The sequence below is a fragment of the Apaloderma vittatum genome, unplaced genomic scaffold, assembly GCF_000703405.1.
Source record: "Apaloderma vittatum isolate BGI_N311 unplaced genomic scaffold, ASM70340v1 scaffold8315, whole genome shotgun sequence".
In the NCBI taxonomy this organism is placed as follows: domain Eukaryota; kingdom Metazoa; phylum Chordata; class Aves; order Trogoniformes; family Trogonidae; genus Apaloderma; species Apaloderma vittatum.
In genome coordinates this window covers 1-8,206 of record NW_009716459.1, presented here as the reverse complement: position 1 = coordinate 8,206, position 8,206 = coordinate 1, and positions in this window count along the sequence as shown.

The window sequence follows — 8,206 nt, the reverse complement described above, 5'->3', positions numbered from 1 at the left end:
AAGGCTCTTTTGCAGGTGTATTCACGGTATAGTAACTTTCCCTAATATTCTTGGCTGTAATTAAATAACAATCAATCATCTCCTTGTTATTAATCACTCATAAAATCTGTGGGGTATCTGAATATGGCTTTAATAGCTTTGCAAGAGGTAATGTTCAGTGATGAAAGATGAGTGAAAGTTTATACAGCTTTAAACACTGGCATTCCTCAGAGTTAAGAAGTCTGCTCTCACCTATCCAGGGTGGCTCTGATCCAAAGCTGAGTGAAAACCAAGAGAAGGTTGAGTCATGAACTTTGGGAAGGCATCTCCTCATCATGAAGGTGGGCTTTCTGCCAGGGTTGGGCATAGCTACTTTTCAACAATGTCATCAACTAAGGCAAAGTGTCCACCAAGTTTTAATATGGAGAAGTAATGTCTGACAAACTGGGAGCTGTAAAAATATTTACCATCCAGCTGGAAAGCAGTTTTTCAGAAAAAAATCCAAGAGTCCTGGTGGACACCACATTGAACTTGAGCAAACAGTGTGCCCTTGTAGCAAAGAAGGCTAAGAGTGTCCTCAGCAGCATTAGGCAGAGTAATGCCCTCAGATCGAGGGAGTGGATCCTTCCCCTCTTTCAGCACTGGTGACGCCACAGCTGGACTTCTGTGTCTAGTTTGGGGCTCCTCGGTGTGAGACAGACATGGACAGTCCAACAAAGGGCCACAAAGATGATTAAGGGACTGGAGTGTTTCTCATATAAGGGGGTGCTGAGAAAGCTGGGACTCTTCAACCTAGAGAAGGCTCAGGGGAACTCATCAATCCCTATAAATACCTGAAAGGAGGGTGCAAAGAGGATGGAGCCAGGCTCTTTTCAGTGGTGGCCAATGACAGGCCCAGAGGCAGTGAGCAGAGACTGAAACACAGGAGGTTGCCTCTGAACAACAGGAAACTTTTTTTTTTTTTTACTCTGAGGGTAGCTGAGCACTAGCACACGTTGCCTGGGGTGGTTGTGGAGTCTCCCTCATTCTCTTCCTTTGGTGATATTCCAAAGCCATCTGGACATGGTCCTGGGCAATTGGCTCTAGGTGGCCTGGCTTTGGCAGGGTGGGTTGGACCAGATGACCTCCTGAGGTCTCTTCCAACCTCACCCATTCTGTGATTCTGTGATTCTGTGATTCTGTGATTCTGTGATTCTGTGATTCTGTGATTCTGTGATTCTGTGATTATTGATTCAGTACTGACATATTGCCTGGAAAAGGATAGGGTCCAGCCATACCATTTCTGTGATCTACCCTATCATGGAAATTTATAGAAGAGTGAAAAATGTCAGAAAATCTGCCTTAATGATACAAAAAAATCATTTTCATGTCAGTTTTAGTGCTTCTAGTTAGTCTCCAGGTATTGCCCAAAGCGCTTTTTTCACCCTGACAAGTCAGAGTGAGCTTGACTGAGCATAATAATAAAATTGAGTCCTCTGAGATGATGATTTGCCCATAGGCCACCATCATTTCTCTACTTCTGCCAACACAGAGGCTTTGCAGGACTGAAACCCCTGGAACACGGAAAAACTTTTTTTCCTTTGAAGGAGGACAACATGTTCACTTGTGGGTTTTTTTTCCCACAGAGCCTTGCTTTTTCATTCCTTCTCTTATTCTGTAGTTTTTCTAATTAATTTTCATTATTCTCCTGGGAAGGCCAAGCAGTAAGCCTTAAACAACTGTGACAAGAAGGTTGTCATTCAGAACAAGTGCCATTAATCCTTTCTCAGCTCTTCTCATGAGACACCTATACCTATGTGATAGCTTCTAATTCTTTCCCCATGAACAGGCTTGGGCAGTGGCTTTCAGCCCTTTCAGCCCTTTCCAAGGCCTTAGAGTGGAGATCATAGAATCATAGAAGCATTAAGGTTGGAAAAGACCTCTAAGATCATCTGATCCAACTGTCTACCCAACATTATCATGACCACTAAACCATGTTCCGAAGTGCCACATCTACATGTTTTTTGAACACTTGCAGCGATCATGACCCCACCACTTCCCTGGGCAGCTCCAATGCTTCACCACTCTTTCAGTAAAGAAATTTTTCCTATATCTAATCTAAACCTCTCTTGGTGCAACTTGAGGCTGAGACCCATGCCCAGTGCCAGAAAATGATTTCTTATAAACACAGAAGTGTCCTTTAACACCGAGATGAGTGCTGCATCAGAGCTGATTAAGTTCATTAAAACAGTCGTAGGACAATCTCCTGAAAAGGAAGCCCTTTCCAAAAGTATTTTTCTTTTGATATTGTCTTTTTATTCAAGAATACACAGTAAGTCAAACTGATTTTATCATTGTTTTCTCTCCTTATGTTCTTGTTTTCATGTCCTTCCCGAGTTCTCAGAAAATTTAATGACAAAAATGTAGGAACAATATAGATTTTTTTTTAAAATTGTATCTTCAGGCTCTAAGACATTTTTTTGAGAATTCAAAGCATAAAGGTGCAGCTCCTGCCTTTGGTGAGGAGGAGTGCTATGGAGCAAGATCTCCCCACAACATTCCAAGATAATGTTCCCAGATTATACATTCACTGTATCAACATTCCTGTTTCTTCCATTGGTTTAACTCTCAATATCAGCTGTAACTGCTCCTACTCCAGTCTGTCCTGCTCTTTGATATGACAGGAATGCTTCCATCACGTGATGGGGCACAGCAGTGGAACATCTTTTGGAGAAGGGCTGCTGTGTCCCACATCTCCCTGGAGGCAGAATTCCTTTTGGAGCCACCATACTCTTTGGCTTTATAATGCTTTGAACACATCAACGTGCACCAGCTGTAGTGCAAACAATCTTTTAAAAAAAATATTAATGGCTTGATGATGTGCATTGGGTTGATAATAGCATCCAATTTTTGCAGCATAGCAAATATAGAGTCGTGCAATTTCCTTGGTTATTGTTTCCTTTCTTTAGATCTGGCTTTTAGTTCACCAGAGGTGTGTATAAGGAAGGAGATGAATCCTGGTGAGCTCACACAAATATATCACAGAGTGAGAGTGCATGAGGCATCAACATTTCCTTGGTTGAGCTCTGCACTTATATGAGTTGCTGAAGTAATGGGAGACTATTCATTTGGAATTATGAATAATCTGTGGGCATTTAACATCGGGAAGAATCCTTTTCGGCTTCAGCATTTCAGGTTGCTTTTGACTTATTTTGTGCGTGTTCATTTTGATTACTTTATCTTAATTGTAAATAAAACTGGAATAAACTATTTGCATTTGCTAGCCAAACATATAAATACCTTTTATAAAATACAATTCTTAAAATTATTTCAATGTTTTTACTGTAATTACATCATTTGTATAAAATACATCTGTTTTTACACATTATTTTTACAAAGCCATGGAGGAAGACACATTTCTATGTTAACATCTGGTTAATAGCTCATCTTGTTACAAATATTTGCAAACGTGTTGCATCCTGATTTTTACACTGTGGAATGAAAGAGACAACTAAACCTTCCACGAATCTTCCGATTTGCAGTAAAATTCCTCAGTGTTCTAGACCGATGTGCAGATGTTTTTAAGGCATTTTTGTTTTAATGCTGGAAGAATACAAAGAAACCCTGTCATCAGAAGAAGTTTTATGAGAAAAATATTAAAAATATACATGAAGGTTAAATAATCTTTCTTTCTTAAATCCCTTTAAAAATCATTATCAGGTAAAATAGCTATCTGATGAAAGACAATGAATACTCTGTAGATATCTAAAACTTTTTGTCAGATCTTCATAATAAAATGTGTAGAGATATAAGGAGAAAATACACTTACTATGGGAGTAAGCAAGTCTTTTTACTCTTTCACAGACATAACTTGCATTTTTCAAGAACCAGGAATAGTATTCAACACAGTACCTAAAGATATAGTCAAAGTTAGGAGAGTGGTACCTTGTTACCTCTCATAAGCGCAGCCGTAGGCATATCATACTGCTAATATTGAATATGGAAATAAAAAGCAAATATTCTGACCTCAGTGGTATCATTAAATATTTGGAAAAGTTCAGCTGAACTTTATTGACTTAGTTTGAATACTGGAAGCCAGACCAGGTATTGATTGGTGCCCTGGGGACCCATTTGAGTCTCAGCCAGTAGCCACAGACTCTCAAAAATAAGCATTGGCAGTTGAAAATTGTCGCTGGAAAAAACTCTGATGGATTATTTTGAGCAGACAGAGGAAGATAAACTAGTGCCAGGTTTTACCTCATGGCTTCTTTTCTGGAATATCTTCTCTGACCAACACAGAGACACAGCTGAAAAAACCTGCACAGCTCCATCACACAGGGGTTGATCTTCTGCACTATCAGCGTGACAGGAGGTGAGGTCACATAGGACTCTTTGAGGATCGCCTGTGGACACCCTGAGGAAAAATAGAGCTCTGAACTAGTTCAAATACCTGTCCCATTAAATTTCTTGCAAGGCCTTATCTGGGCTGTGAGAAATATGTGGATTAATAAGCTCATGTAGGTATCCTAAAATCAAATCTGAGGGAGGCAGAGAGCTAAAAATAAAAAAGCTGGGCAGTTGCTTGAATGAAAACACAAATATTCTGCTCAATTTATTGTTAGTAATAATTACTAGTTAGGTATTTAAAACCATGTTGCTTTTATTTATCACAAATATAAAGAACAACTATGAAGAAGTAATTTATTTATTGTTACCAGTTTAGGTGGAGGTTCAATTGCCACTGAAGCACAGTGCAAAGCAGCAAGACAAATAACAGAACTGCCCACAATATATTTGTTATTTTCTATATACATATGTTAATGAAAAATTCACTTCCACCTCCACATGCTTCCTTACATCCACCCTATAAATCTGAATCCTAGATTAAATGTGACCAAGCTAATAAAAAGTCAGACTCTCACTGCTCTCTCCATCACTTTTTTTAGCCTCATTAACAAAATAAACATGTTTTATGCAGATGTTATGGCATTCTCTCTGTCCTTCTCTCTGTCTGTCTGTCAGTTTTCTCCTTCTTGCTTCTAGCAAACTGAATAATCAGCTAATTTATGCCCAGTTTTCAGGGATGGGTAAAGATCCTCTGGATAAATATATTCCTCTCGGTTTCATGAAAAGTGACAAGTAACTGAAGGAGAAAGGTCAAATTTTGCCTCTACTGAGAGGAAAGTAGGAATAACTTCTCCATTTTACTATCTGTTTGCCAGGAGCAAAGCATTGTTTTTTCCTTCAAGTGACCACCATTGTATTATTTTAACTTAAGAAAATTGCAGAGAAGTGGTGTACCCAGGGATAGACTCCCTGTTCCCCTCTCTTGATCCAACTGAAAGAAAAATATCTAGTTACCTCTATTTATTGAATCTTCTGCAGTCAGCAGCAGGAGATAAACATTTGCACACTAAACGTTTCATCAACATTTCATCAACATTTGCACACCAAACGTTTCATCCCACCAGCAAATGCAGCTGTGCCAGACTGCAGAAAATCCAATACTACAGAACAGATGATGGCAGCTTATAACAAAATCCTGAATTGCTATGTAGTTTTTTCAGTGTCAAATACAATCTCCCTTCAGACTGATTTCTGTTACAGAAACAAGAAAAGAAGACAAGGTAAATATGGGGGAAGTTGAGAATAAGTAAGGCAAAATTGAAGCTGTTTTCAGTTTTTCACGGCTTCTCTTCACCATTTCAAGAGAAAAACCTACCATTTGCCACAGTCTTGCCTTTTCCAAACCATTGCCTGTCACACATCATCTTTCACCTTATCTAACAGTTATGGGTCAGAATCAAAGGGCTTGCCAGAAAATAAGAATACAGTATTTGCAATACACTGAAAGGTTACTGGAGCATGGCTAAACTAGGTGTGTAATCACCTCCTCTTTGCATTTTTAATAGCCATGCTCTGAAGAGGAGAGGCGGTGTGAGGACACATTTTGGGTCACTGCACTGAGGCCACTGGCCCTGACCCCAGGGAGCCACTTGCACCTCCGTGGCATTGTCCCCTGCAAAGACCAGTCCTCCCAAATGGATGTCTCCCCTGCATCAGTGCTCTGAAAATCAAGGGACATCCCTGCAAACACCACGTTGGACCGGGCTGTGAGAGGGTACATTTTGCATGATGTGGGTGTCCCCCTCAAATGCACCCATTGAGGAAGAAGAGCCCAAATGTGCAGAGCAAAGGGGGCTGCAGCGTGATTGTCAGCTGTTTTTTCCATTTGTGTAACTAGCAGCAGGCTTTGGCCGTGTGTAGATAAACTGCCTTACCTGCAGAGTATAATCCCCTTAGACAGTGCGATTACATTTCCAGGTTCACATCTCACATATTTTGTAGCTTTGGGCCATCTTATGTTACGCGATAGGAAAGGTTACAGAGGTTAAACTTGGACTAATGAAGTTCTGTTGAAATAAGCTTAAGTCGTCTAGCGATGAAAAGAAGTTTAATATAAAATGGCATTCCTGGGCAGGAGGAAAATAAAGGTGCTGCCAACCTGAAAGGGATCACTATGAAACTATTTTTCTTCTGGAAGCACTTGCCAAGGTAGCAGAAATCATGGAGGAGTAACAGGCAGACCCTTGCAGATCCCAAAGTCACAGGCCCCTCTGAAAACTGGTTGTGTATTCAAGGTACTACAGAATTATCACTCGTAATTAGTCAGGGATAAGCACAAAGGAGCCCCATTTGTCTTAATCCTAGCAGCTTTGCATAAATGTCATTAGGGTTTACCCACTTTGTAACATTTGACACATCTTGATTTTTTTCCACCCAAAGAAAATTAAAAATGGAAGATTTCTTCCTTTAATGAATCCTCTTCTTGTTAATAACTAAATAGCACACCGTATGGCAATCAAAGTGGGTATTTGCTATCCTGCCCAACAGGTGTTAAATTCTTTACTCAAGCTATGTGTTTTGCCAGCAGAAATTCGCCTTTATGTAAATGTAAACTGAATTTCAATTTGGATTCATCTATGTAGGAGAGAAATGTCAAATAAAAAAGTGGAAAGTTAAACAAATTGCTTTGGTTTTCATTTCTGGCAGTCACTTCATTTTAAATTAATGCTGCATTTACATAATACTGCATTTATTTAATGCTGAAATTCTCTTTCAATTAATATTGTATTAAAATTTATTTGGATTGAACGGCATACTCATATCATATTGTGGAAATTAAAATTTTCAGTGCTTGCATCTCTTCTGTAATAAATTTCTACTAAGAAATGTATTTTTGTATTCAGTGCATAAGCTCCTACAGACTTGGATGGAAATTTAAAAAATAATTAAACGTTGGAACTTCTTTCAGATTTTATTTTCTAGTAATTGTCTTTACTAAAAAAGCAGGTCAATCAAGAGGCCAGAAAATGCAGGGAACTTTGCAGAGTTTCGCTCTTCACTATTTCAATTTACTATGTTACTGTCACGAGCAGATAAGTGACCAATTCTTGCTGTAGTAAACAGGTTTTTCCATTATTAACTCAACATCATGTCTCTCTGACACTGAGATCAAGCTTTTCTGCCAGTGAAAAACAATGGTATGGCTACTGTGAATAATTCAGACTTAGAACATCCCTTCCCTGCAGTTGTCATCCACTTTTGTGACTTAAGAAATGATTTTCTGGAATAATGTCTCAATCTTCAGAGCATCATGGATGACCTTCACCACTTTGTGGTCCCAATGTTTGATTTATTTCCCCAAATGCATGACTTATCCATGCAGGTAGAAAGCCTTGCTTACCAGCCTTTTCAAACCAGGCTGGTTTCCCAATTTTAAGTTCCCCAGGGTCTATAGTGTTGCCCACCAGACAGAAACTGGCACATGAATGGTCTCTGGACTGTGCACACCATGAGTCCAGTCCCACACTCCAGCAACTTCCAGTTGTATGGCAGTTATTTAATCCTCAATTTGAGCAAAAAATGCATGCAAAGAACTTTGGTTTTGTGCAGAATCTTTGATCGATAAGAGTTACCATAGCACATTCGTCTGCTCCCAATCAAGACAAGAAGACTTACTTCATCTTAAATTCTTCACTTCACACTGTCAAGAGTGTCAGTGTCAAGAGTCATAGAGTCATAGAGTCATAGAATGGCATAGGCTGGAAGGGACCTTAGAGATCATTTTAATCCAACCTCCCTGTCATAGGCAGGGATGCCACCTCTCGACTAGACCAGGCAACACATGCGGACTGAGCGGGAAAGAAGTCAAACTCATCATGGCTAGGCTTCGTGAATGAAGATG